The sequence below is a fragment of the Triticum urartu genome, chromosome 1 (genome assembly GCF_003073215.2).
Source record: "Triticum urartu cultivar G1812 chromosome 1, Tu2.1, whole genome shotgun sequence".
NCBI classification, from domain to species: domain Eukaryota; kingdom Viridiplantae; phylum Streptophyta; class Magnoliopsida; order Poales; family Poaceae; genus Triticum; species Triticum urartu.
In genome coordinates this window covers 192,636,002-192,663,904 of record NC_053022.1, presented here as the reverse complement: position 1 = coordinate 192,663,904, position 27,903 = coordinate 192,636,002, and positions in this window count along the sequence as shown.

The following is a 27,903-nucleotide window of genomic DNA, read 5'->3' as shown; positions in this document are numbered from 1 at the left end:
TGCACAACACCGAGGCTTCGTCCCAGGAGGACCCCGGCGAAGGAGGAAAGGAAGAAACCGTGAAGGCGGCGCCTGGAGGTCAAACCGCAGGGGCCGAACACGTGGGGAAAAAATATTCCCATAGGGTCTGACGGCGAGGGCCGCCTTGAGTTTGGCTCCTCACCGGAATTGATTCCAGAGGTTTATACGGCTCCAGAATCAAGAAGGCAGCATCCTTCAGCTGGAGGGAACGTGCCTGTTCCGCCGGCGACCTCTATCCATCCAGAGGTGTCGGATGCTTTGTTGGTGGCGTTACGAGACGCCTCCATTGTTGACGAACACCATGCCCTTATGGGTGCGGTGATTGAGAAGATTCAGTCCACCGAGAGTGGACTGAATGAAGCCTGTATCAGTCTTATAAGAGGCTTTGAGGTATGTTTTATAAGTTGCCGAAGAGTGTCATAGTATAGATAGTAGCCCCTGATACCCTGTTCGGTGAAAGAAGGAACCAGACAGGGGATCGCATTGTCAGCGTTCTGGGAACGGGGGTCCCTAGACTTGCCTGCCTGCGGCCTGCGGCGTGGCTCAAAGGGGGGCCCAGCACGGCCCATCTTCACCAACACAAACCCAAGACCCTCGCGAGGGGCCAAGCCTCGCGGGGCGGACGACACGGAGCTTCCTCAGGCACGGCCTCGTCAGGATGGCTCATGAGGAGGCGGAGAGATCAAGGCGGGGTACCTCACGAGGTTCCCATGACGCAAGCCATGACGACTCAGCGCGCCAGGCGGGTGCCAGACCGCGCAGCGTCCTCCTTCCCTCTTTGGTGCAAAGGGGGGCAAGCGCAGCCACGGAGTACAGAGGCATCAGGCAAAGGTTGCCATTTAGGTGCAACGAGACCAAGACCAGGAGGACTACGAGACGGAGGTCACCGAGGAGCCCAAGACGGCGTCATCACGAGAGCTTTGCGCAGGCGAAGACTGCTTTTGTCAGGATAGCTGATACTTGTTGTCCCCCTTCAAATTAGCCCGCCATTGTTGGCTCCCTTCCCGCTCAATATTTGGGGAGAGGACCAGGGCCTCTATAAATAGGACTATCCACCCCCATAGAATAGAGAGGACCGGGACCGAGAACCAGCCACCGACAAAGCAAGGGACTCTCGGAGGGGGTTCGATCGTTCGGTCGGTTAGCTAGAGAAAGCAGAGAGAGAGAGAGAAAGGTGACTGAACTCCTCCAAGCAGTTCATCGTCCCAGCCAAGAACAGACCCTCGCGAGGCTGTTCTCCCTTGTATTGCTCACCACCATCAGCCCAAGAGGCAATCCACCACACCACACACTGGAGTAGGGTATTACACCACAACGGTGGCCCGAACCAGTATAAACCCTGTGTCTTTTGTGTTGTTCTTTCCTTAGTTCAGATCCTAGCATGGCGGAGGGGTGCAGGTAGGTAGGAGGCGAAATCTCCGCGTGCACCCCAGTGTTCGAACCTCAAGGGTCTGCCGGAACCCGAAATCCGACATTTGGCGCGCCAGGTAGGGGTGCGCCGGAATTCGTCTTCCACCGCCCCGTTCTCCTCCGACCATCACGCCCATGTCTGACGCTCGTCAGGCCCGCGTCGAGCGCCGGGTCGCATTCGCTTCCCGCGTCGCCCAGACGGCCCCTGTCGGCGGGCATCCACGCCGTTCCCCGTCACCTGCCGTCAACTCCGCCGCCGGCCCGGCGGGGGATGGGCAGCAAGCGTCGTCCCGGCATCTGTCCGTGCGGCAAGGCGGCCGCACCGCAATTCCCACGCTCACCCTAGCTGGTTCTTCGCCCCGCGCGCTCCGCGCGCCCATGGAGCCCCGCAACCTCTCCCCCGTCTATCGCGCTGCGTCAACACCCCCGGTCGTCGTGGCCCTCTTGGGCGGCTCGCAGGCACCGCCCACAAGTCACCACGTCAAGCCGTTCATCCGCCGGGTCAGCTCCGCTTCCACGCGGCAGGGGGCTCCCCTGGATCAGGCGGCGCCCGAAACCGGCCTGACCTTCAGCTCGGAGGACCACCCCTCCAACTCGGCCTGCTCGGGTGCGCTCCCCATGCTGTGCACCCCCACCATCTGCCAGGTGGCCGTCACCAAAACCCTCGTTGATGGCGGCGCGGGCCTCAGCATGATCTCGGTCGAGGCCTTCAACCTCCTCTGCATACCCCAGGAACGGCTGCGACCCAGCCGGCCCTTCTCAGGTGTTGGGGGCGGATCTTCCAGCTCCTTGGGACAAATCCGGATCCCAGTAACCTTCGGCACCTATGACAACTTCCGCACGGAGCTGGTCGACTTCGACATCGCCCCCATCGGCCTCCCCTACAACGCCATCCTCGGCTACCCAACGCTGGCCCAGTTCATGGCAGCGACGCACCCGGCGTACAACCTCATGAAGATGCCCGGGAGCAGCGGTGTCCTCACCGTGCACGGGGACACCGGGGACGCTCTGCGGGTGCTCAAGCTCGTCTTCAAGACAGCATCATCAGCACAGCCCGCCGACTTGGAGGCCCCCGAGCCCAAGGGAGCTGCGCCCGCCAAGAAGAAGCAGTTGTTCACCCAAGACAAGGCAGAAACGAAGCAGATACCTGTCGATGAAGACGGGTCCACCAATGCCACTTTCACCATAGGCGCCCACCTCAAACCCGAGCAGGAAGAGGCCCTGGTCGGGTTCCTGCGCGCAAACAAGAAGGTATTCGCTTGGGAGCCAGACCAGTTGGCAGGGATCCCCACGAGTGTAATTGAGCATCACCTCAACGTGTGCCCCAACGTGCGCCCTATGAAGCAAAAGGCCAAGCGGCAGTCCACAGAAAAGCAGGCCTTCATCATCCAAGAGACCCGCAAATTAGAGGCCGCTGGGGTCATTCGCGAGGTCCGATACCCAGATTGGTTGGCCAACCCTGTCGTTGTGCCAAAGAAGGGAGGGAAGGAGCGCATGTGTGTCGACTTCACCAACCTCAACAAAGCGTGCCCGCAAGATCCGTTCCCGCTCCCCTGCATCGACCAGATCGTCGATTCCACTGCGGAATGCGACCTGTTATGCTTCCTGGATGCCTTCTCTGGGTATCACCATATCAAGATGGCGGTAGAAGACGTCGAGAAGACAGCCTTCCTAACCCCGTGTGGGGTGTACTGCTACACATGCATGCCATTCGGGCTGCGTAACGCAGGGGCGACCTTTCAGCGGCTGATGCACATCACCCTGGGCCCGCATCTCGGGAAGAATGTTGAAGCTTACGTCGATGACACCGTGGTAAAATCTAGGGAGGCTAGGACCTTGATACAAGACCTGGAGGAAACCTTCGCGAGCCTCAACGCAGTAAACCTACGGCTCAACCCAGAGAAGTGTGTGTTCGGAGTCCCCTCGGGCAAGCTCTTGGGTTTCCTCGTGTCCCACCGAGGCATCGAGGCTAACCCGGAGAAGGTCAAGGTAGTGGAAGACATGAGCCCGCCAAAGACCCTCAGAGAAATGCAGAAGCTCACGGGGCGCGTGACCGCGCTAGGGCACTTCCTCTCCAAGTTGGGGGAGCGAGCGCTACCTTTCTTCCAGCTAATGAAGAAAAAGGGGCCCTTCGAGTGGACTGAAGAGGCCGACAAGGCATTCCAGGATCTCAAGAGATACCTGACCAGTCCACCGGTCATGGTGGCTCCGCGCCCTCAAGAGCCCCTGGTGCTTTACCTCGCCGCCACTCCCTACTCCGCCAGCGCAGCCTTGGTGGCAGTCAGAGAGGAGCGTTGAATCAAAACCGCAGCAGCAGCCCGGGACGAGGCGGAACAGGAACGGGGAAGGCCCACAGAAACCACTACAGCGGCTGAGGAGGATCAGCCGCCGCAGAGGGGCGCACCGGAAGCAGAAGAGGCCCCACTCCCAGATGGCCAGTATTAGGAGTCCTCATTGCCTCAAGAGGCGCCAAGGTCTCCGAAGGGAGCCACCAGCAGTGACGCACTCCACCTTGTTGAGCACCCAGTGTACTTCGTCAGCACGGTGTTGCGGGATGCAAGGGCACGGTACCCCATGCCTCAGAAACTCCTCCTCGTGCTGCTTGTGGCCTCGCGCAAGCTGCGGCACTATTTTCAAGGTCACCCCATGAAAGTGCGTTATATCGACTAGAGGGGGGGTGAATAGGCGATTTTTATGAAAGTCTTCAAAACATGGGAGTTATGAAGACAAACGATAGAAATAAACCTAATACCCTGCAGCGGAAGGTAGACTACACTAGGCAAGCCAGAGTCTAGTATTCAATAGAGTGAAAGCACAATGACTAATAGCAGCAATGTAGTAAGGATCAGGTAGGAAGATATTGTGAAGCCAGACAGAACACACAGTCACTCAGTGAAGACAAAAGATAGTGCAAACATACAATGACTTCACAAGGAGTAACAGTAAGTAAAGGGAAGGGAAGGGAAGATGAAACCAGTGACTCGTTGAAGACAATGATTTGATGGACCAGTTCCAGTTGCTGTGAAAACTGTACGTCTGGTTGGGGCGGCTAGGTATTTAAACCTTAGGACACACAGTCATGAACACGCAGCTCAGGACACCCAGTCCTCACCGTATTCCCCTTGAGCTAAGGTCACACAGACCTCGCCCAATCACTCTGGTAAGTCTTCAAGGTAGACTCCCAAACCTTCACAGACTTTGTTCACCGGCAATCCACAATGTCTCTTGGATGCTCAGAACGCGACGCCTAACCGGCTGGAGGATGCACAGTCCTCAAGTGTAATAAGTCTTCAGATCACACAGACAAGAAGACTTAAGTGATGCCCAATTCTCTTTGTCTCTGGGTGGTTAGGGCTTTATCCTCGCAAGGAATTCTCTCTCAAAGGCTTCAAGGTGGGTTGCTCTCAAACGACAAAAGCCGTACACTCAATCTGAGCAGCCAACCGTTTATGGTTGTAGGGGGTGGGCTATTTATAGCCACTTGGCAACCCGACCTGATTTGTCCGAAATGACCCTGGGTCACTAGGACACTGACACGTGTTCCAACGGTCAGATTTCAAACTCACATGGCAACTTTACTTGGGCTACAAGCAAAGCTGACTTGTCTGACTCTGGACAAGATTCGCTCTCATAGTCTTCACTCGAAGACATAGGTTTTTGGTTAGGCATCACTTCAGTCATTCTGACTGGTTCTCTTGGACCCCACTTAACAGTACGGTGGTTCCTATGACTCAACACAAAAGAAAAAGAACTACGAAAGATCTTCATAGGCTTCATGCGGTGTCTTCTCTTGTCATAGTCTTCAATGTGAATATCTTCATATACCACCATTGACTTCAATGTCTTCATACATTTTTAGGGGTCATCTCTGGTAGGAAAACCGAATCAATGAGGGACTTCTACCTGTGTTATCCTACAATTCTTATAAACACATTAGTCCCTCAACTAGGTTTGTCGTCAATACTCCAAAACCAACTAGGGGTGGCACTAGATGCACTTACAACCCATCAAGGTCGTCTCGTCATACCCCCTGGAGAGAGTTCTCAGGAGCCCCAATTCAGCTGGAAGGGTCGCCGAGTGGAACATAGAGCTGCAAGCGTTTCAGCTCGAATTCAGCACAACCAGAGTCATCAAGGGAGCAGCGTTGGCGGATTTTGTGGCAGAATGGACGGAGGCGCCAGGCCTCAAGGCCGACGAGGATCGGTCCCTGTCCCCGAGAAGCGAGGCGCCGGAAGGCTGGGTCATGTACTTCGATGGGGCGTTCTCCAGGCACAGCGCTGGGGCTGGGGCGGTGCTTATATCGCCCACTCAGGACAAGCTCTATTATGCCATGCAGCTCTATTTCCAGCAAGGTGAAAAGGTCTCCAACAACATAGCAGAGCCAACGCAGAGGTCCTGAGGGGCCTCAAGACCAGGATGTTCAAGAAGAAGCTGGAGGCCTGCGGCAGGGGTGGGTACGATGGGCTTCAGTCCGTGTTGTGGTCCATCCGCACAACCGTGACCAAGCCGACTGGAGAGACCCCGTTCTTCCTGGTCTACGGAGCGGAAGCGGTCCTCGCTCACGAGGTGAGACGTCCCTCCGCGCGGGTCCTGGCGTTCGACGAGGCGCAGCAGGATGCCATGCGGGGGATGGACCTCGTGCTGGGGGATGAGCGTCGCCGAGAAGCCGCGCTGCGAGCGGCGAGGTACCAACAGGCGCTGCGGCGATATCACTGCCGCAACATCCGCCCCAGGACTCTCGAGGTAGGAGACCTCGTGCTCAGGCGGGTTCTCTCCAGGGAGGGACTGCACAAGCTCTCTCCCATGTGGGAGGGCCCGTTCAAGGTTGTTCATGTTTCCAGGCCCGGCTCCGCGCGCTTGGAGATTCAGGAGGGAGTGCCGGTCCAGAATGCGTGGAACATCCAGCACCTCCGGAGGTTCTACCCCTAAAAAGGCCCAGAGCCTGTGAAGCAAGGCGAGTGCCTGTGAAGCTATCGCGTTTTGGAAAAAGGCCTAGAGCCTGTGAAGCAAGGCGAGTGCCTGTGAAGCTATCGCGTTTTGGAAAAGGCCCAGAGCCTGTGAAGCAAGGAAAGTACCTGTGAAGCTATCGCGTTTTGGAAAAAGGCCCAGAGCCTGTGAAGCAAGGCGAGTGCCTGTGAATCTATCGCGTTTTGGAAAAAGGCCCAGAGCCTGTGAAGCAAGGCGAGTGCCTGTGAAGCTATCATGTTTTGGAAAAGGCCCAGAGCCTGTGAAGCAAGGCGAGTGCCTGTGAAGCTATCGCGCTTCGAAAAAGGCCCGGAGCCTGTGAAGAAGGCCAACGCCTGTGAAGCTCGCCGCCCGTGACACTCTCACGTAATAATGAGTTGGGGCTGTACACGCCCCGGAGTCTCAGGGGTGCCGGCCTCAGGCCCTGGGGATCCCTCCCACGCCCAGTGGCAGCACTTAGCTCTGCGCTGGTGAGAAGGCGTCGAAGGCTAGATTAGGTGCCGGACGCGGCTTTTCATTTGCTTTCCGCAGTTGGCTTGTTCCTTCTCATTCGAAGTTTTATTGAAGTTGTTGCCGTCTTTGGCTTGCGGTTCTTCGACCTTTCATTCTCTTGCCTCGATTTCTCTGGTGCAAAGCCTCGCGAGGGGGGGGGGCAGCCGGGCGCCCTCGCAAGAGTCCCTATCCTAGTCATTCAAAGGGTTCGCGACCTGGGCCCCTTGCGGGAGCACCCCTCCAGTCCGTGCCCCTCGGGCACCGCGACACAGACGCAGGGCCTGGGTCGGTCGCCCCCACGGCTGGGGCCAGGAACCATCCACGCGTGGGCACGTAGCCGGAAGGTACGATAAAGAAAGCAAAACGATGATTAACAGCAATAACCCATACACGCCCCCGCGGGGCACCACACTACTGTCCTTGTTACGCAGGAAAAAGGAAAAGGAAGAACAAATCTGGTGCAGCTCGCCTCGCACCGGCCCGCAGGGAAGCCCGAGCTGCCTCCGGAGCTCAGGCGGACTCCCTCTCGCGCTTCACCGGGGCACGACGGTGGGCGGACACGCTACCACCTCCCAAGCAGATGCGACGGCGTGGAGGCTGACCACGGCCACCGCTAGAAGAGTCGCCGCCTGAAGAAGAACCGGAGAAGCTTGAGGAACCCTGAGCGCCGCCGGCCGCGCAAGCGCTGCCCTCTCCATCATCACCGGAGCCGGGCTCCCAGCCGCGGTCATCACCCTCGGGGCAGCAGCCTGCGCGGCGACCATCTTCCCCAAACACCCTCACGTAGAGGGTGGCATCACCGTCGAACTTGAAGTGTAGGGTGCACTGGTGGCCCAGGCCGGGCGCGCGGGCAAACGACTGCCAACCGCGGGCCAGGGCTAGGCTCCCGGCTGCGGAGACCTCCAGTGAAACCCATGAGGCCCGGCTGCAGCAGCCGTCGGCCTGAAGCCAGAGGCCGCCCGGGGCGCCGGCCGGGAGCTTGCTGAGGAGGAAGCGAGGAAGAGGAAGCCGGGTGCTAGTCGGCTCCGCCGACCACACGATGAACTCCGGCAGCACCTCGGCAGTGCGGAAGCATGGCATGGGGGGACGCGCAGTCGGATCACACCCCCAGGTCGCAGTAATCCGCCCGCCACCGTGCTGGAAAGCGTCTCCGCGGTCGCGAGGAGCTGCCGTGGTGGCCATAGGATGTTTGCGGGGGCGCCCTCGGCCGCGCTTGGGCGGAGGAGAGGCATGCCCAGCCTGGCAAGCCTTCCCCTTCTCCGCGGCTGAGAACCTCCTCGATGGGGCCATGAAGAAGAAGGAGAAGCGAGGGGAGATAAAACTAGAAGGACGCGCGTCAATCAGTACTTATAGCCGGCGAAGGCCAACCGCCGGCCTCCATGATCTCAGGTAATCATGACCCGTTTTTGCATCCAGGGACTTGTCTCATCCGCGCAGTTGCCGAGGCGTCATGGGGAAGTGGAGGCGCCCACGTCCAGTCAACCGCCACGCGGCGCCCAAGGCCGCAGGCTGTTAGGGCCCGCGGCGCTTCGCTCTTGCCCTTCCGCCTCCCTGCACGGCCAAGTCCGGGCGCGCCTTGGGCCCGGGGGCTACTGTCGGCATTCTGGGAACGGGGGTCCCCAGACTTGCCTGCCTGCGGCCTGCGGCGTGGCTCAAAGGGGGGGCCCAGCACGGCCCATCTTCACCAACACAAACCCAAGACCCTCGCGAGGGGCCAAGCCTCGCGGGGCGGACGACGCGGAGCTTCCTCAGGCACGGCCTCGTCAGGCTGGCTCACGAGGAGGCAGAGAGATCAAGGCAGGGTACATCACGAGGTGCCCATGACGCAAGCCATGACGACTCAGGGCGCCAGGCGGGTGCCAGACCACGCAGCGTCCTCCTTCCCTCTTTGGTGCAAAGGGGGGCAAGCGCAGCTGCGGAGTACCGAGGCATCAGGCAAAGGTTGCCATTTAGGTGCAACGAGACCAAGACCAGGAGGACTACGAGACGGAGGTCACCGTGGAGCCCAAGACGGCGTCATCGCCAAAGCTTTGCGCAGGCGAAGACTGCTTTTGTCAGGATAGCTGATACTTGCTGTCCCCCTTCAAATTAGCCCGCCATTGTTGGCTCCCTTCCCGCTCAATATTTGGGGAGAGGACCAGGGCCGGACTAGCCACCCCCATAGAAGAGAGAGGATCGGGGACCGAGAACCAGCCACCCGCAAAGCAAGGGACTCTCGGAGGGGGTTCGGTCGTTCGGTCGGTTAGCTAGAGAAAGCAGAGAGAGAGAGAGAAAGGTGACTGAACTCCTCCAAGCAGTCATCGTCCCAGCCAAGAATAGACCCTCGCGAGGCTGTTCTCCCTTATATTGCTCATCACCATCAGCCCAAGAGGCAATCCACCACACCACACACTGGAGTAGGGTATTACACCACAACGGTGGCCCGAACCAGTATAAACCCTGTGTCTTTTGTGTTGTCCTTTCCTTAGTTCAGATCCTAGCATGGCGAAGGGGTGTAGGTAGGTAGGAGGCGAAATCTCCGCGCGCACCCCAGTGTTCGAACCTCAAGGGTCTGCCGGAACCCGAAATCCGACACGCATTGATGATCACAGGAAGACTCATTGAATGATATTGATTTCTCTTCTGTTCCAAGCAGATACCTGTATCGGCTGCTGCCTCTCATATTGCGGAGATCTCTAGACTGAATCAAAGTCTGGAGCGGGCCATAGAAGAAATTGGCCAATTAAAACTGCAGTTGAGGGATAAACAAGGTATGCACAAGCGTTGCACGCATTTATTGTGAAATAGATGCTCAATATGAAATAAGACGCATAATTTGTGCTAGGGGTTATGACCGAAGTCGAGGCCCTCAAAGGGCCATTGCCGAGGCCGAGAAAAAGGCGGCCATGGAGCAGACTCTTCGTGAGAAACACGAAGCCAGAGTTATGAAAGCTGAGCATGAGCTGCAAGAGGCCGTAAGTAAAAGCGAGGCCTTGGAGCAGAGTTTAGCGAAGAAGGAGTCCGAACTCACCAAGGCGCGTCAAGCCACGAGCGACGCCCGGGGGGAAACACAAAGCGCCCTGCAGGGGATCCAAGAGGCGAGGAAGATCGCAGCGGGTAAGGCTTTTCCCATGTAAAGCAAGTATTTGAAGGGAAAACTATGTTTCTGATTGTGAATTCGGATTTATCGGGTGTATTTGCCGAGCTACCTCACAGTATATCAGATGCCGCGCAATTCTACCAAGCCGAAGGAAGGAACACCGCTGATAAGCTCTTTTGGTCACAGTATTTGGCACCGAATTATCCGGTGCCTTTTGCTGATCAACTGAAACAGCTGATTGAACTGCATAAGGCAGTGGAACTAGCCATGAAAGATATGGTTATCTAGCTATGGTCTGCCAAGCCGATTCCAAGTAGCTACTTTAGGCTCGTGAGGCAGCTTATAAGCGCTTGCCCTCGACTTGACGTCATCAAGCGGTCGGTCTATATAGAAGGAGAGCGAATGGCCTTCGCCCTCGCAAAGGTGCACTGGGGGAAGATGGATGCCGAAAAGTCAGTGACCGAGGGACCGCCAGAGGGGAAGGAGCACCGCAAGCCCGAATTGTATTATAAGAGTGTCATGAAAGGATCCTACCTTGTAGCGGAGCAATGTACCAAGGACATCATATTTCCATGAATGCCGATCATGTTGTCCTTTGTAATGTTTGAACAAGGTCGTTTATATGTCGCCTGTTATAAAAAGTTTACCCTCCTGTGCGGTCATTTGTATGTTAAGGCTGAGAGTTGGCCAGTCATCGGCTTCTGCCCCCACGTAAGAAGTACAGGGGTGTTCAGGACAAACCTGAGCACTCTTTATCCTAGTTTTGGGTCCTCCGAGGGAGGTGCTCAGCACAACGAACCAGGTAATCGGACTATAGGGCTTTATCACTCTCACTTAGCCATAGGAGATTTAGTATGGTCGGCAGAGCCCCTTGTGTTCGGAAGACCGTACTAGGGGCTCCATAAGTGCCTGATCGGAGAAAAAGCTGATCCATCACACACTGCATTGGTTATGGCATTATGCGGGAGAATCCCTAAAGATTTTGTGACCGCTCGAACAGCTGACCAGCTCTCGCCGTATCATGACAGTCAGTTTTCTATTTTCTCTACTGAGGTGCTCATCCGGAAGAACCGGGACACAATCATAGTAGTTCTCCCAGTGCTACCTTAGCCGATATAGCGGAACGTAAGGTACCAAAACATGGGAGCCGGGCAAACGCAACTATTGACCCAAGACATGATTCAGAGCTGATGCATATAATGCTATAAGTTCGGGGTGCCGAACTTCCATGAAGGTGTTCGGACTTTTATTGCCGTGTTACGGGGAAAATGAAGCCCCTGGCATATTTAAGGCATGTCGCCGTGTATGGATGCCATTTGACGAAATGATTTCCATAAGAAATAATCAGCAGATAAACGTCATATAAATCCACATGTTGTATTTGAATAATACGTCTATGCGTATGGGTACAAGTAATGTGATAAAAAAGGAGTGGTGATAGCAGAACCTGCTGTGACCAGGGGGAAGAGGTTGAGTACGGATCCGTATTGTAGCCAGACGTTCGCTCCGGGGAATGTCTAAGGATCCCCTGACGCGTTCGAGCTGCCTCTGTGGAGTCCATCCTGGTCGGTGCAAAGGTGAACCTACAAAGGAAATATGAGAAATGTTTGCGTGCCGGAGGGCGGTTGAACCGCTGAGTTCGGCCTCTCATGGCCTTCATCGGAGTGTTTAGTTGAGCTCTGGACGAGCTGGGGTATCCTTCCGCGAAGTAGTTCGGAGCCCCTTGATGGTGTCCGGGAGCCTATGCGTCGACTCGAGGTTCGGCTGCAAGGTGCTGCTCGTTGTTCCTGCTGCTGAGGCAGTGATGTATTTGTTGGTGCCTAAGGAAGGTTCGGCCTTGCCATGAACCGTGATGACGCCGCATGGACCGGGCATTTTGAGCTTACGGTAGCCATAATGTGGCAACACGTTGAATTGAGCAAGCACGGTTTGCCCGGCAGTGCCTGATAGTCACTGCGGAAAGGGGCGATTTCGAAGAGTTCGATACGGTAATTTTCTGGTGATCCGAAGATTACCTCAAGGGCAATGGAGCCTGTATAGCTAACCTCCATACCTGGTATGATGCCTCTAAAAGTGGCTTTAGTGGGCTTGATCGCTGAATGATCGATGCCCATCTTGCGCACTGTGTCCTGGTAAAGCAGATTTAAACTGCTACCTCCGTCTATAAGGACTCGAGTGAGGTGGAATCCGTCTACTATTGGGTTGAGGATTAGTGCGGCTAGATTGCCCCGATTGGCGTTAACCGGACGATCCGTGCAGTTGAAGGTGACCGGCCCTAGCTTATATTATGGGACGGCGAGTTCCGTTGAGCCGCCATCCCTAAGGGTGCATCTCTGGTCCAAGTGGGCAATTTGGGTGGTATTTATCACATTCACCGATTGAATATGGGGGGGATTTCTTTTGCCCTCTTGTGTTCGGCGATCTGGGCTCTTCGTCGCTATCGTCACTTTGAGACCCCTCTTCGTTTTTGGCGCCTGCCTTGCCGGCTTGTTTGAAGACCCAACATTCTTTGTTGGTATGGGTGGCTGGCGTTTCTGGGGTGCCATGAATTTGGCATTGGCGAGCGAGTATGCAGTCCAGACTGGATGGACTCGGATTTGTATTTTTGGGCGGCCCTTTCCGCTGACGGGACTTTGAGCCCCTGAACCCGGCATTAACTACCGTATTTTTGGCGTTTTCACCATATTTGCGGCGCTTGTGTTCGTTGCGTCGTTGTTTGTCATTGCTATCCCTGGCTTGTGATATGCTAGGTTTGCTTGTTGTATTGGTACTACGAGCCAACCAGCTATCTTCACCCGCACAAAAGCGGGTCATAAGTGTCGTGAGGGCTGCCATAGATTTTGGCCTCTCTTGGCTGAGGTGCCGGGCGAGCCATTCGTCATGGATATTATGCTTAAATGCCGCTAAGGCCTCTGCATCCGTACAGTCGACAATTTGGTTCTTCTTGGTTAGGAACCGGGTCCAGAATTTCCTGGCCGATTCCCCTGGCTGCTGAGTTATATGACTTAAGTCGTCAGCGTCCGGTGGTCACACGTAAGTGCCTTGGAAATTATCCAGGAATGCCTCTGTCAGGTTCTCCCAACTTCCTATGGAGTTGGCAGGCAAGCTATTGAGCCAATGCCGAGCCGGCCCTTTGAGTTTGAGCGGGAGATACTTGATGGCATGTAGGTCATCCCCGTGGGACATATGAATGTGGAGGAAGAAGTTTTCTATCCATACCGCGGGGTCTGTAGTACCATCGTATGATTCGATGTTTACAGGTTTAAACCCTTTTGGAAATTTGTGATCCATTACTTTATCAGTGAAGCATAAGGGGTGTGCGGCGCCTCTGTGCCGGGCTATATCGCGACGCGGTTCATACGAGTCTTGTTTGCCATGTCTGGCTCGGCCGGATTTGCTTTTAGTGTATCCGGCATGACGATCATCGTCGCATATTGGTGCGTGCCCCCTTGATCTGTAGATTGATCTTGCATGTTTTGCCTTGTTTTCTAATACGTCTCGCAGGTCCCGTGTGTTGCCCCGGGCCTTGGTATTTTTGTTTGAGTGGCGGCGGGGTGCAGGCTGAACTTCAGGCCAAAACGCCTCTCTGGCTTGGCCACGAGGTGGCTGGTCAGCCGCATCGTACACTGGTGATGTAGGTTTCAATGCTTCCTCCTCGAAGTGGGGTAGCAACCTGCGCTTTGGGTAATTCTTGGATGGGCGCTCGAGTTCGTATTCCTCGGCCGCAAGGACTTTGGTCCATCTGTCTGCTAGCAGATCTTGATCAGCTTGAAGCTGTTGTTGCTTTTTCTTCAGGCTATTTGCTATGGCCATAAGCTGGCGCTTGAAGTGCTCTGGAGGGCTAGCTTGTTCACCTCATCTTCGGAGAGAGGCATGTAATTGTCCTCCTCCGATTCTCCGTCTGCTGCTCGCTCTTGAGGGCTAGCTTGTTCACCCTCCTGCTCTAAATCGTGCTGGAGGGGATTATTGTCGTCTTCGGCACTATCCGGAGTGTTATTGTCTCTTGTGCCGGTATCACTACTTTTTCTATGGCGAGACTTAGAGCGGTGCCGCTGACGTCGGTGCTTGGGTTGCTTCTTGGAGGGGTCTTCCTCCGCTGTCTCGTCGCCATTGCCTTCTTTGGGGGTGTCCACCATGTATATATCATATGATGAGGTGGCGTTCCAGTGCCCTATGGGTGGTGGTTCCTGTTCGTCTCCTACATCATTGTCCATACCGTCGATGTCTTCGGAGTCGAAGTCGAGCATGTCGGTTAAATCGTCGACAGTGGCTACTAAGTGGGTGGTGGGTGGGCAGCGAATTTCTTCGTCGTCCGCATCCCATTCTAGCCGGACATAGTTCGGCCAAGGTTCTCCTGACAAGGAGAGAGACCTTAATGAATTTAGCACATCGCCGAAAGGCGAATGCTGAAAGATATCCACGGAGGAGAACTCCATGATCGGCGCCCAGTCGGATTTGATGGGCATGGATGCTGCAGGCGGCTTGGAGTCCATGGCCGAAGACGAGTCCAGTAGTTCGGCGACACGACTCTCGTAAGCGGTGAAGTCAATATTCGGCTCTATCGTCACTGAGAGTGCGGCTTCCATGTATCCCGCCGCTCTCGAATGGCGCAATTTGCTCCAAATTGATGGCCGGAGTAGTTACAGATGCAATCCCCTGAACACAGTCCGATGGCAGAGTTACGTCGTGCTTGTCGTGACTGGGCGGCGCACCTGACACGGGCTCGAATCTGTCGAAGATCAAGTCTCCACGGATGTCGGCAACGTAGTTTAAGTTTCCGAACCTGACCTGATGGCCAGGGGCGTAGCTCTCGATCTGCTCCAGATGGCCAAGCGAATTGGCCCGCAGTGCGAAGCCGCCGAATATGAAGATCTGTCTCGGGAGGAAAACCTCACCCTGGACCGCATCGTTACCGATGATCGAAGGAGCCATCAAGCCTTACGGTGACAGAACAGTGGAACTCTCAATGAAAGCAGCAATGTCGGTGTCAAAACCGGCGGATCTCGGGTAGGGGGTCCCGAACTGTGCGTCTAAGGCGGATGGTAACAGGAGGCATGGGACACGGTGTTTACCCAGGTTCGGGCCCTCGTGATGGAGGTAATACCCTATGTCCTGCTTGATTGTTCTTGATGATATGAGTATTACAAGAGTTGATCTACTATGAGATCATAGAGGCTAAACCCTAGAAGCTAGCCTATGGTATGATTATATGTTGTCCTACGGACTAAACCCTCTGGTTTATATAGACACCGGAGGGGGCTAGGGTTACACCGTATCGCCTAGCTTGCCTTCCACGCCAAGGAGAGTCCCATCCGGAAACGGGATGAAGTCTTCAATCTTGTATCTTCATAGTCCAACTATCTGGCCAAAGGATATAGTCCAGCTGTCCGGAGACCCCCTAATCCAGGACTCCCTCAACTTCAACGATTAAGAAAGAGAAGAAGAGAGGGAAAAATAATGTCGAGGGCTGCCTCTGAGTCGTCTCCTCCTGCTGGACGTCTCTCCAGTGGCTGCCCATCTTTGCTACCGTCACGCTCGACTACATCGAGCTGCTGTCGCATCCGTTTGTAAGCCGGCTTCTGCCGTCTCCACCTCAGCCGTTTCCAAGGCGCTCCTGACACAGAGTACCAGCAGCAAGGAAAGCAAGTCAGGACTCCTGACTCAAAAGGGAAGGAGAAGGATATTTATTATTTCATCTACGATTAAGAGCCGACACTTCCAATATTAGTTAGAGGAGGTTAAGTGCTACAATTGAATTATCAAAAAAATGCAGCGCGACGTGCAGAGGCTGCAGGCGTTTTGGGCGCTCCACTCTCGAGGCCGGGGTTTGTACGCTGTTTTTAAAGAGCAGTGCGTGCACATGCTGGCATTTCAATCAGGTCCTCCATGAGATATTAAGACAAGAGGAGAAGGTCATGTGGAGACATCAGACATTTGATATGTTTTGATCCCAGTATCCATGTTCATCCGACAAATAAATATCAGGTGCTATCTTATCTATCTATTTTTAGTGCATATTGTTGTTATCGAAAAACAATCACTCTGGTCTACGATATTTTTTCGCAGGATTATTACTTTTTAAAAATGGTGTCCCACAAGGGGTGCGCACCAGTATTATTTCTGCACTAGCGCTTGTCCGTGCTGTGCTGCTTGACAGGTACGTGCACATGTCGTCACCCCCGCTACATCAACACACGCAACTGACTCGTTGTCCGTGACCATGGTCGACTTGCCTGCATCTATGCTGTTTCCAACACCGTGACCGACTCTCTCGTCCACACCGGCTTACAATGTTGCGGCCGACTCATCCGTCTGCTCCTGCGGGCGACTCATCCATGATTGATTTTAGCTTCACCGTGGTGATCATCAAATCCATGGAGGATAATTTTCGACCTAATATATCAGGTGAATCCATCCAGTATATTTTTACATTCCATACTAATTTCTTTTAAAAAGGGCAATTAGTTTGGTTTGCAATATTTTTTTTATCTAGGACTGGTATTCACTGTAAGAGCGATGGTCATGCCATGGATATCATGAGTCAGCATCTGACCCACCACAATGCTCAACGAATATATGTGCAAGTCACCGCCTCTGCAGCCCAGCTTATATCTACATGACGAGGTCGAACCGCCCGTCCATGCAGTTTTACCGCGCCTGCGATCGACTCGCCCGTCCACACCGGCTTACAATGCCGCGGCCGACTCATCTGTACGATCCGCCTCTGATGCTACGGTCGTCTTTTTTGTCCATCTCTCGCGGCCTGGTCTACATCAACATACCAGGCCGCACCTATCTGCATGAGCAGTTTATTGAGTATGAGCAAGTCACAGCTTGGGTAGCCCGGTTTTCTTTCAACAAAATGGAGGCAAATTATCATATACTATCAACCGCCGTCTGCACTGGGAGGCTCAATGGGCAGGCGCACAAGTCGCCTCACTACAGTTTGGTTAACTTCAAATCGCCAGTTGGAAGGAACCATTGGCCGACTTGCTGACACGGCTCATACGGGATCATTTATAACCTGCCGCAGTCACCTCAACCTTCTGTGGATTCACATCGTGCTATCAACACCAATGATATACAACTTATGCTAGTTTATATCACGGTCAAATATGGAGAATATCAAGCCAACTCCTCGAGTCGCCTTGAGACTCGAGGGCTACAATGATATGACTCAGCAAATGTTGCCAGTTTTCAGTGAATTCAAGAACCCCAGGACGTTGGAGGGAAAGATAACCCAGTCCCGGAGGCTACGACTATGTTGATAAAAATTTGAAGGCCGTCAGAAAATTTCTGGCTTAAAAAGTATATGAGAAATACAAAATCCTGGCTCAATGAAGCAGTTCTGGGTCATCAGAAAGGATTCCAGTTCAAGAGACATCTCTCTCCCATAAAGCGTTGAAGCTCTCAAATATCCGGTTTAAAATCCAGCTCAAGCGAAGTCAGTCTCACTGGAGCTCTCAAATGTCCGGTTTACAATCCGGTTCAAGAGAAATTTGTTCTCCCACAAAGCTCTGAAGCTCTCAAATCCAGTTTAAGAATTTCTGGAATTAATCTCTCGCAAGTTCGAGTTTAAAGGTCGTTAGAAAGTTCTCGGCTGAAAACGAAGATTCTGGTTTAAAATCCGGTTCAAGAGAAAGATGTCTCCCACAAAGCTTTGAAGCTCTCAATATCCGGTTTAACATCCGATTCAAGAAGAAGTTATCTCTTGCAAAAAATTAAAGATTGCCAAAGAGAACTTGTTGCCATGATGCGCGGTTCAAACATGGGCATCCTGCCTTATTGGTTTATCATATTATTGATCATTTGGGGGCTTCCGGCTTGTTGATCACAGTCGTGACTACCCTATTAATATGGCTATCAAGCCAATATTATCATCAGAGCATTGCTCTGGTTACTTCGGTAATTCGGCTATCAAGCCAATATTATCATAAGGGGCCAAAGAGAGTTTGTTGCACAGCATAGCTCAAACATAGGTACCCCTTGAGCACATCTCACAATATCACTTGGGGGCTATGTGTTCGAACCATAGTTACACCTCTTGATAGGCATAATGTCACCAGGGAAATCACTTGGGAGCTATGTGTTCGAACCATAGTTACACCTCTTGATAGGCATAAGGACACCAGGGAAATCACTTGGGGGCTTGGTCGTATTCGAACCATAGCTACACCTTTTTGATAGGCAATAGGGCTACCACGGAAATCACTTGTGGGCTTGGTCATATTCGAACCATAGCTACACCTCTTGATCGATGCAATGCCACAATTATGACTACTTGGGGGCTCTGGTCGTATCCGAACTATAGCTTAAACCCTCTTGGTCATACACATACATCATCATATATTACGTCATACATTGCATCATCATTACATCATCATAGCATCTATCATATGGGCACGGATATACCGGTTTATATGGCAGGAATCGATTTTCAAACCAGGTTATATTCTTCAAATCTTCAAATAGCCAACATGGTTGGATTTTATTATGGTTATCAATAACCAGTATTATGATTAAGGTTTTCAAATTCACTTTAGCGCAATGGCTATCGTATTATCAATGGATATGATTTATTCTACAATTGAAGGAATAGTCCCGAGTTGCTGCAGGCTTACACCTGGCACTTGGGGGCTACATAATTCAAATTGAGATTACATCAAATATACAAGTCCTATGTCACTGCCAGCATGCACCATGGCACTTGGGGGCTAATTCAAAGTCATTTTTTCATCACCTTATTGAAGACCCGACTCATCACATTGTAATGAGCCGGCCCTTGGGGGCTACCAATTGCTCCTCTCAACAAATTCCAGGTACACAAGTCTTAATCCATTATATTGAAGGGTCCACTCCTAAGTTGGTAAAGCACAAAGCTCTTAACCTTGTGGACGTGGGTTCAAGCTCCATGATGGGAGTTACATCATATGACGTTATTTTCAATGAAGTATATATAAAGTCCCAGCTCAGTATTATCTTACTGAGCCGCCCCTTGGGGGCTACACGTTGTTGTTCAAGTCTACAGGATCATATTTACAAAGTCCCTGCTCATTATTGCATAATGACCCGGCCCTTGGGGGCTACATTGGTTGAAGTTTTTATGAGTATAAGGCAATTACAAGTCCCAGGTTGCTGCAAGCATAACAACCCGGCACTTGGGGGTTACATATGTGGAATACTCAGTTTGGAATACTGACTGTAATGAACACCCTGGATTTCTTCAAGGTGGCAACATTTATATCGAAACAAGTCTTAAGCTATCACTATATTCTCCTCCTAAGACTTGGGGGCTACAGGTAATATGCATATAAAGGAGGAACATCTTCAAATTCTCAGTTTTGGGCAAATCAGGAAGATTAATTGTGTGACCCGGCGTGGGCAACAATCATAACCCGGTGTCTATAAACGGTCATGACCCGGGATCATCAGTTTTTATAACCCGACAATTTTGGCAATGATAAACCGGCAAGTTCTACATTTTCAAACAGGCTGAATGTCAGTTGAATATTTGAAGACCAATTTTTTTTCAAATCAGAGCATTAAAGGCCGATTCAAATGGATTCTTTATTTACAAAATATCTTCTGCAAGTAAATTGATTATGAAGCTGGTCTATTGACTCGGATTTTTTAGAAGGAAGAAATGACAAGGACTTAAGAATGATCAAGTGCCGGTTTATAAGAATATTTAACCCGAAGCACAACCCGCCAAAATTGTTCTTGTTTATGTTGCAGATCAGTTTAACATCGATAAATCCAAATTAAACTGGGGCTAATGTCGGGGATATACCCCGTGGTATGCCCGGCCGGACTTGGCGGTTTACTTGAGACCTGGCCGGACTTAGCGGTTTACTTGAGACCCGGCTGACACTTGGCGTTTCACTGGCAACCCGCCCTGACTTGGTGGTTTACAAGCAACCCGCCTGAACATTATGACTCGCTGGTGATCCGACGGGCGGGTCAGACAGATGACAAGGCCCAAGGCCCATAAGGCCGGCTCATGTTAATGGTGGGCCGGTTTAAGAGGAAAGGCGTGAGGAATACTTCCCTTACAAGGAGTCAAGAGCCGGACTTGTATCCGGTTTGTATTAGAAGGTAGACTAGTCCTAATTCTAATAGGACTCCACATGTAACCCGTCCCTCTAACTTATATAAGGAGGGGCAGGGCTCCCCAAAAGGGACAAGAAGAAGAAACGATCTCTAGGGCTAGACACAAAGAGCCGGTTTGCCGGCGACTCTCTCGTGATGATAATGAGACCTAGCCACAAACAACATGTAGGGTTGTTACCGGATGATGTTTCCTGGGGCCCGAAGCTGTCTAAACCCTTGTCTTATGTTGCGTTTCTCGATTCTGCTCAACTCCTCTCAAGCTACCACATAGATGCGTTGGCCTCATGACTAAGTCCTCACACTAGGACATCTGCCGTGACAAATCCATGACACCTAGGGTTGTACAGAGTCGGTTTACAGAGAAAGCAAATTATACATCCGGACGCTAGGCTTGCCGTCCACGCAAAGAGTCCCATCCGGACACAGGGGAAGGTCTTCTACTTTGTATCTTCATGGCCCATTAGTCCGGCCCATATCAGATAGCCCGGACACCTGAGGACCCCTTAGTCTAGGACTCCCTCAGTAGCCCCTGAACCAGTGTTCAATGACGATGTGTTCGGCTCGTAGATTGTCTTCGGCATTGCAAGGCGGGTTCCTTCTCCGCATACAAAGCAGTCTTCTGAACAAGAGAACTGTATCCAGATCTGTATAATAATTACAACCCTCAACCATAAGGGTTCAATACTTAATAAGGTATGTCTACTGACAGCTTTTTCGGCAAAACGCCATGTCTGGCCCATTTATTATTTCGAACTGTTTTTGGCCTCCTACTTCGTGTTTCGAGGCGCAGCCGCCATTCACACATATTGTCAAAGCAGAGATCGTGGCCCCTTATTGCGGGATTTTCATCAATATGAGTTTGGATCATCCAACCGTGCTATTTGCATGACCCCTTGGGAATAAGCGAGTTTTAAGGCTTGTGGGGGCGTGAGGGAGTCCTGGATTAGGGGGTCCCCGGGCGCCCGGGATATGTGACATGGGATGGACTGGTGGGCCGTGAAGATACAAGATAGAAGGCTTCCCCCATGTCCGAATGGGACTCTCCATGGCGTGGAAGGTAAGCTTGGTGTTCAGATATGAAGATTCCTTTCTCTGTAAACCGACTCTGTACAAACCCTAACCCCCTTCGGTATCTATATAAACTGGAGGGTTTAATCCATAGAGATAATCATAATCATATAGGCTCAACACCTAGGGTTTAGCCATTACGATCTCGTGGTAGATCAACTCTTGTAACCCCTATACTCATCAAAGTCAATCAAGCAGGACGTAGGGTTTTACCTCCATCAAGAGGGCCCGAACCTGGGTAAATAGCATGCCCCTGCCTCCTGTCACCTTCGACCCTTAGACGCATAGTTCCGGACCCCCTACTCGAGATCTGCCAGTTTTGACACCGGCCTTGGTGCTTTCATTGAGAGTTCCTCTATGTTGTCGACAAAGGATTCGATGGCTCGTTCAATCATCCATAGTGATGTTGTTTCGAGGGAAATATTTTCCCCGGGCCAGATTTTCATATTCAGCAGCTTCGTGCTGGGTGCCAACTCGATTGGCCACCTCGAGCAGATCGATAGCAACGCCTCTGGTCATCAGATCAGTTTCGGGAACCTAAACTATGTCGCCGATATCCGAGGGGATTTGATCTTCGAAGGGTTCGCGGCCCCAATCACTGCTCCGGCTTGGATCCAGAGCAGGCTGTCGGGTCCGAAGACTGGAGTTTTGAGCCCACCGGATCCTCTACAATTACGGAACTTGTTACCGGAGATCCGGAGGGGACGGCGTCATGGGCTAACCCGAAGACAAACCGAACACCCCTTGTCACTCAAGCATGGGACACTCCGCCGGACTCTAAGTCCGAACTCTCGAGGTCTGTGTTAAGCGAGCGCAGCTAGGAGGCTTCTACTCCGGACAGCCCCACGGACTCTTGCTTTTCTGTCCAACCCTCGCCTTGAAATGAGGTTCTGGAATTAATGCGATCACTCTCCATTACGGAAGGATCACTTCCGAATTATGCCCAACACAGACTTGGGGTTGAGAGCGGGGAATTTTACGTCCCACCCACCACCCACTTCATAGCCACTTTTGAGGATCTAACTGAAATGCTGGACTACGCCTCCGAAGACATCGACAGTATGGATGACGACGCCGGAGACGAACAAGGCAAAAATCCTCCATTTACCGGATGATGGACGACCACCTCCACATATGACGTGTACATGGTGGACACACCCAAAGAGGATGGTGACGACGGCAAGGAGAATGCGGTTTAGGACAAGCCTGCCGAAGCACCTCCAAAACATCAACGTCAGCGGCCCTGCTCAAAATCAAGTTGCCAAAAAGACAGCAATACCAGCACCGAAGAGAATAACACTTCGGAGAACGCCGAAGCCCCTGTCGAGCCAACATACGAACAAGATGATTGGGAGGATGGGCAAGTTAATCCAGATGATCTTATCGGGAACAAAGACTCGAAGAACAGTAATTACCTACCGATCTCCGAAGAGGATGTGAGCCTCGGCGACGAAGATTTCATCGTGCCGGAGGAACCCCTCAAACAAGAATGCTTCAAACGCCGGTTAATCGCCACTGCAAGAAGCCTGAAAAAGAAGCAGAAGCAGCTTCGAGCTTATTAGGATCTACTCAATGACAGATGGACTAACGTCCTGGTGGCCGAGTAATATGGCGTCGAGCGCCCAACTAAGAGTTACCCAAAGCGCAAGCTACTGCCTCAATTCGACGACGAAGCCCTTGAGCCCATACTGCCAAAGCATAAAGCTGCTAACGAGCCCGACCGACTCCCACAGGGATGGGATAGACCGACTACTCATGCCGAACACCAGCCTGCACCACCCCATCCTCGAGGCAAGGAGGTAACGGCCCCGGGCTATACTTACGACTTACACAAGGACCTGGACAATAGAGCTGGTCTAACAAGAGTAATCTATGGATCCAGGGGGCGTGCTCCAACACGCGAGGGTGGCCTTCAGACTTGGCGGGATAGACACAACCTCTATGCTTCACCGATGAGGTAATGGAGCACCAGTTCCCAGAAGGGTTTAAACCCGTGAACATTGAATCATATGACAGTACAACAGATCCCGCAGTATGGATTGAGGATTTTCTTCTCCACATTCACATTGGTCGCGGTGATAATCTACATGCCATCAAATACCTCCCCCTAAAGCTTAAGGGACCAGCTCGACACTGGTTAAATAGCCTCCCAGAAAATTCAATTGGCAGCTGGGAAGATTTGGAAGATGCCTTTAGAGACAACTTGCAAGGTACCTATGTACGCCCCCCGAACGCCAATGACCTTAGACATAGAGTCCAGCAATGCGGAGAGTCAGCCCAAAAATTCTGGACAAGGTTCTTAATTAAAAAGAACCAAATCGTCGACTTATTGGATGCCAAAGCCCTAGCGTCCTTTAAACACAACATCTATGACGAATGGCTCGCCCGACACCTCGGCCAAGAGAAGCCAAAGTCCATGGCAGCACTTACATCACTCATGACCCACTTTTGTGCGAGAGAGGATAGCTGGTTAGCCCGTAGCAACAACGGTACCAGCGACCCTGGCACTTCTGAAACCAAAAAGGGCAGCGGCAGGCCCCGACGCAACAAACACAAGCATTGAAGTAACAATAATAATACCGAAGGCATGACGGTCAATGCCGAATATAGTGGCTCCATATCCGGTCAACGAAAGAAGCGATTTAAAAGAAATAAAGACGACTCATCTAGCCTAAACCGAATACTTGATTGACATTGCCAAATTCACGGCACCCCCGACAAGCCTGCCAACCATAAAAACAGAAGCTGTTGGGTCTTTAAACAGGTCAGTAAGCTAAACACCGGACATAAGGAGAAGGGGTCGCCCAGTGAGGACGATGATGATGAGCCTCACCCACCGAACACTGGGGGACAAAAGAAATTTCCCCCCGAGGTCAAAACAGTGAATAGGATATACGCTACTCACATCCCCAAGAGGGAGCGCAAGCGAGCTCTAAGGGACGTCTATGCGATAGAGCCAGTCGCCCCAAAATTCAATCCATGGTCAGCCTGCCCGATCACTTTCGATCGGAGAGACCAGCCGACTAGTATCCGTCACGGAGGCTCGGCCGCGTTGGTACTCGACCCAATTATCAACGGATTCCATCTTACGCGGGTCCTCATGGATGGCGGCAGCAGCCTTAACCTGGTCTATTAGGACACGGTCTGCAATGGGTATTCATTCTTCAAGAATTAAACCCACCAAAACTACCTTTAAAGGAGCACTACCTAGTGTAGAGGCCCGTTGCACGGGCTCAATCACATTGGAAGTTGTCTTCTGTTCGCCGGACAACTTCCGAAGTGAGGACTTGATATTCGACATCATCCCCTTCCATAGCAGTTATCATGCATTGCTCGGACGAACCGCGTTCGCTCGCTTCAATGCGATCCCACATTATGCATATTTCAAACTAAAGATGCCCGGACTACGCGGTGTTATAACAGTCAATGGAAACACGGAGCACTCCCTTTGTACCGAGCAGCACACTGCGGCCCTTGCAGCGGAGGTCCAGGGCGGCCTTATCAAGCCAAACATTACATCGGTAGTCTAGCCCCCAGAGACTGTTAAACGCGTCCGGACTACTCGGCAGAGCGACGGTCCGGCTTGTCCGGACCTCGATTAGCAATTTGGCCTTCGTCTCAGCCCCACCTGAATTGCAGCATATGTGCCACGCGTACATAACTATGCACTAAAGATACCATGGGCCAAGACGGAGGCATACTAAAGACAAAGTCCACAATACAGCACGACCCTACCTGGACCCTCATATTTCTTTTTCTCGAATCTTTTCTTTTCCAGGTTCCTTACAACCACCAACACTACTAGGGAAAAGCTTATAGACAGACGCTTACTAGTAGCGAGGGTTTATAACCCTCGCTACTGCTACTTATTAGTAGCGCAGGTTTTTAACCCTCGCTACTACTAAGTTGATACTAGTAGCGCGGGTTTTTAACCCTCGCTACTACTAAGCGGTCTCTACCGTGCCCTCCCGGGACATGCCATAGTAGTAGCGAGGGGTACAAACCCGCACTACTACTAAGTTGATAGTAGTAGCGCGGTTTTACACCCCTCGCTACTACTAAGTATGGGGTAGGTGAAATCCCCGTATCCTCAGCCGAATCCCTCCTCTCTCCCTCACTTTCCCCCTCTCTCACTTTCCTCGTCTCCCCCTCATACTCCAGCGGTGGCCGCCGATGGTACACTTTGCTTTCTCCGCCCCCTCCCTCTCCGAGATCCCTTCGGTGGGCGGTCACCGGAGCTCCTCGCCGCCGCCAAGATGCGGAAGCGCGACCATGGCATCCTCCTCGGTCTTCTTCTTGCTCCAGGTCAGCCCTCCTCCCCCCTCTCCAATTCGATCCGGAACGCTAGCTGACCCATCCCCCTCCTCCTCTGGCAGCACGAGGGCGACTTCTTGTTCCGGAAGACGAGCAACGCCTCCTGCCACCGCTCGTCGCCGACCTCAACGGCGACAGCCGCCGCGAGGTGTTGCTCCCCACGCATGATGCCAAGATGCAGGTCCTCCAGCTCTTGGCCCATGCCGGGCTGGCCTTCGCGGCCGCCCTCGACGGCTTCCACGAGGCACGCGTCATGGACGAGATCTCCCTGCTCCCGGCCAATGTGCGCGCGTCATGGGGTCGAGATTTTTTTTGGTTTTTCAAATTAATAGTAGTAGCGCGGGTCACAGACACGCGCTACTACTAACACACGTACTAGTAGCGCGGGATGCATGGCGCTACTACTACTAGTTAGCTGTAGCGCCGTAGTAGTAGCGCAGGCACCCGCGCTACTACTAGCTTTTAACCCGCGCTACTACTAGGCTTTTTCCTAGTAGTGCAACACCTTCCGACGGTACCAAGGGCCCTTTATTAGGTCCCTCATGAGAACCCGATCGTTGATCCTTTTGAAGGATAATACACCAAGGAGGAAAAACAGCATAAACGTGTGGCAGAGTATCTAAAGGATCTTTAAATATTACCTCTAGCTTTTGAGGACCCGCACACAGCCTTCCCCGGCGCCCGACATGTAAAATAGCCTTGATGCTTATCACATCGATCGTTTGTAAAAATACGTCTTGACGTATGAATCAGACTATAACGGAAACAATTTTTCGCCCAACATATTCGGTACTGGCTTACTTCCTAATCCGTATTCCCTCTCTTTTCGTCTGATCACCATGTACACCTCGGTACGACTTAAATCGCAAGGGTCTCCATTCGGCCACGTACATTTCTTAAAAATAAAATATAGTCCAAACACTTTTATAGTACAGTTTGGCGTCTCGAATATAACATTATATTTTTTGAACATTAAAACACCAGGAGATGCTCCTACTGTTGCTTTATTATAAAAGGGGGCATTTACAATTTACATTTTGTACAAGCCAAAGGGCTAAGAATGTAAAAGAAAAGAAGGGTACAGTTTATACAGAGGGGTTTTGTTGAAGAGCCAAGTCTTGAATCAGGCCTTGGATAAAAGTATTGGTATCCCCCTTTGTCCTAAATATTAAAATCTCTAGATCCTTCTTAAACATCCTCAACCAGTCCAAGTGTGAGGCCACCCCACCATCAAATATAACTTTATTTATTTGTTTCCAGATGTACCAAGCTGCAAGGATTGTGATCTCTTTGAATGCAGGTTTGTGCTAAGATGTGTGAGATGTATCAAACATTATCTAGACATCGTTGTCAGTCCCCCATTGTATTCCAATTTGTTTCCCAGCACCTGTTAGCAAATTGACACTCATAGAAAAGGTGTTTATTTGTTTCAAGCTCCCCCAGGTTGCACATCAGACAAGAATGATCATCTCCAATATTAAAGTGTCTTCTTAGGAGCATATCTCTCGTGTTGACCCTATCCATCAACATGAGCCGAGCAAAAACTTTGTGTCTCATGATGAATTTAGATTTCCATATTGAAGTTATATAGCTTGGGGTTGTTACATTTTTGAAGAGGAACTTGTAGAATTTTTTGGGTTTGTATTGTTCATCTCCCAAACATAAAATCCATTCGTCGACACCCATTTGTTATAAAGTCATGGTGTTGATGATGGGCATGATGTCATCAAGTTATGATCTCGCTTCAATAGACAAAGGTAAATGGAACAGAGTAGCTATGTCTGGATTAGAGTGAAATTGATGCAATGATATGTCTTCGTCTTGGGCATATGAGAAACAAAGAGGCCCGTATCCCCCTGCCAGAGGTCTTTCCAAAAAAGCATAGTGTCACCTGCTCTAGGTATGCATAGCGTGATGCCTCTGAATATATCCATTAAGGAAAACACATCTTTCCACCAAAACGACCCACAAGCTAGTTTTGCATGAGGCACACCACGATCACAATATGTATTCCAAATTAGCATGACCCAAGGAACATCAATTTTGTGAATGAATTTGTGTAGGTATTTGAGTAGTAGCGCCTTGTTTTGTACCTTGAGATCAAGAACCCATAAGCCTCCTTTTTTCTTAGGGCGGCAGACCAAGTCCCATGCTGCCAAGGAATGTGTTTTAGCATCCCGATCAATATCTTTTCTCCAAAGACAGTGGCGCCTTGCTTGATCAAATATCTCAATCAACTTCAATGGGAGCTTGAGGACACACATGGCAAATGAGAGTAGATATGAAAGTGCAGAATTAATAATTTGCACTCGCTCACCATAAGATAGCCAGATGGTCGTTCCAGTTAATCTTCTTTCAATTCAGTCCACAAGGGGCATTAGTTCTCTTACCGTTGGCCATGTGGCACCCACAGGGAATCCCAGGTACGTGAACGGCATGCTCCC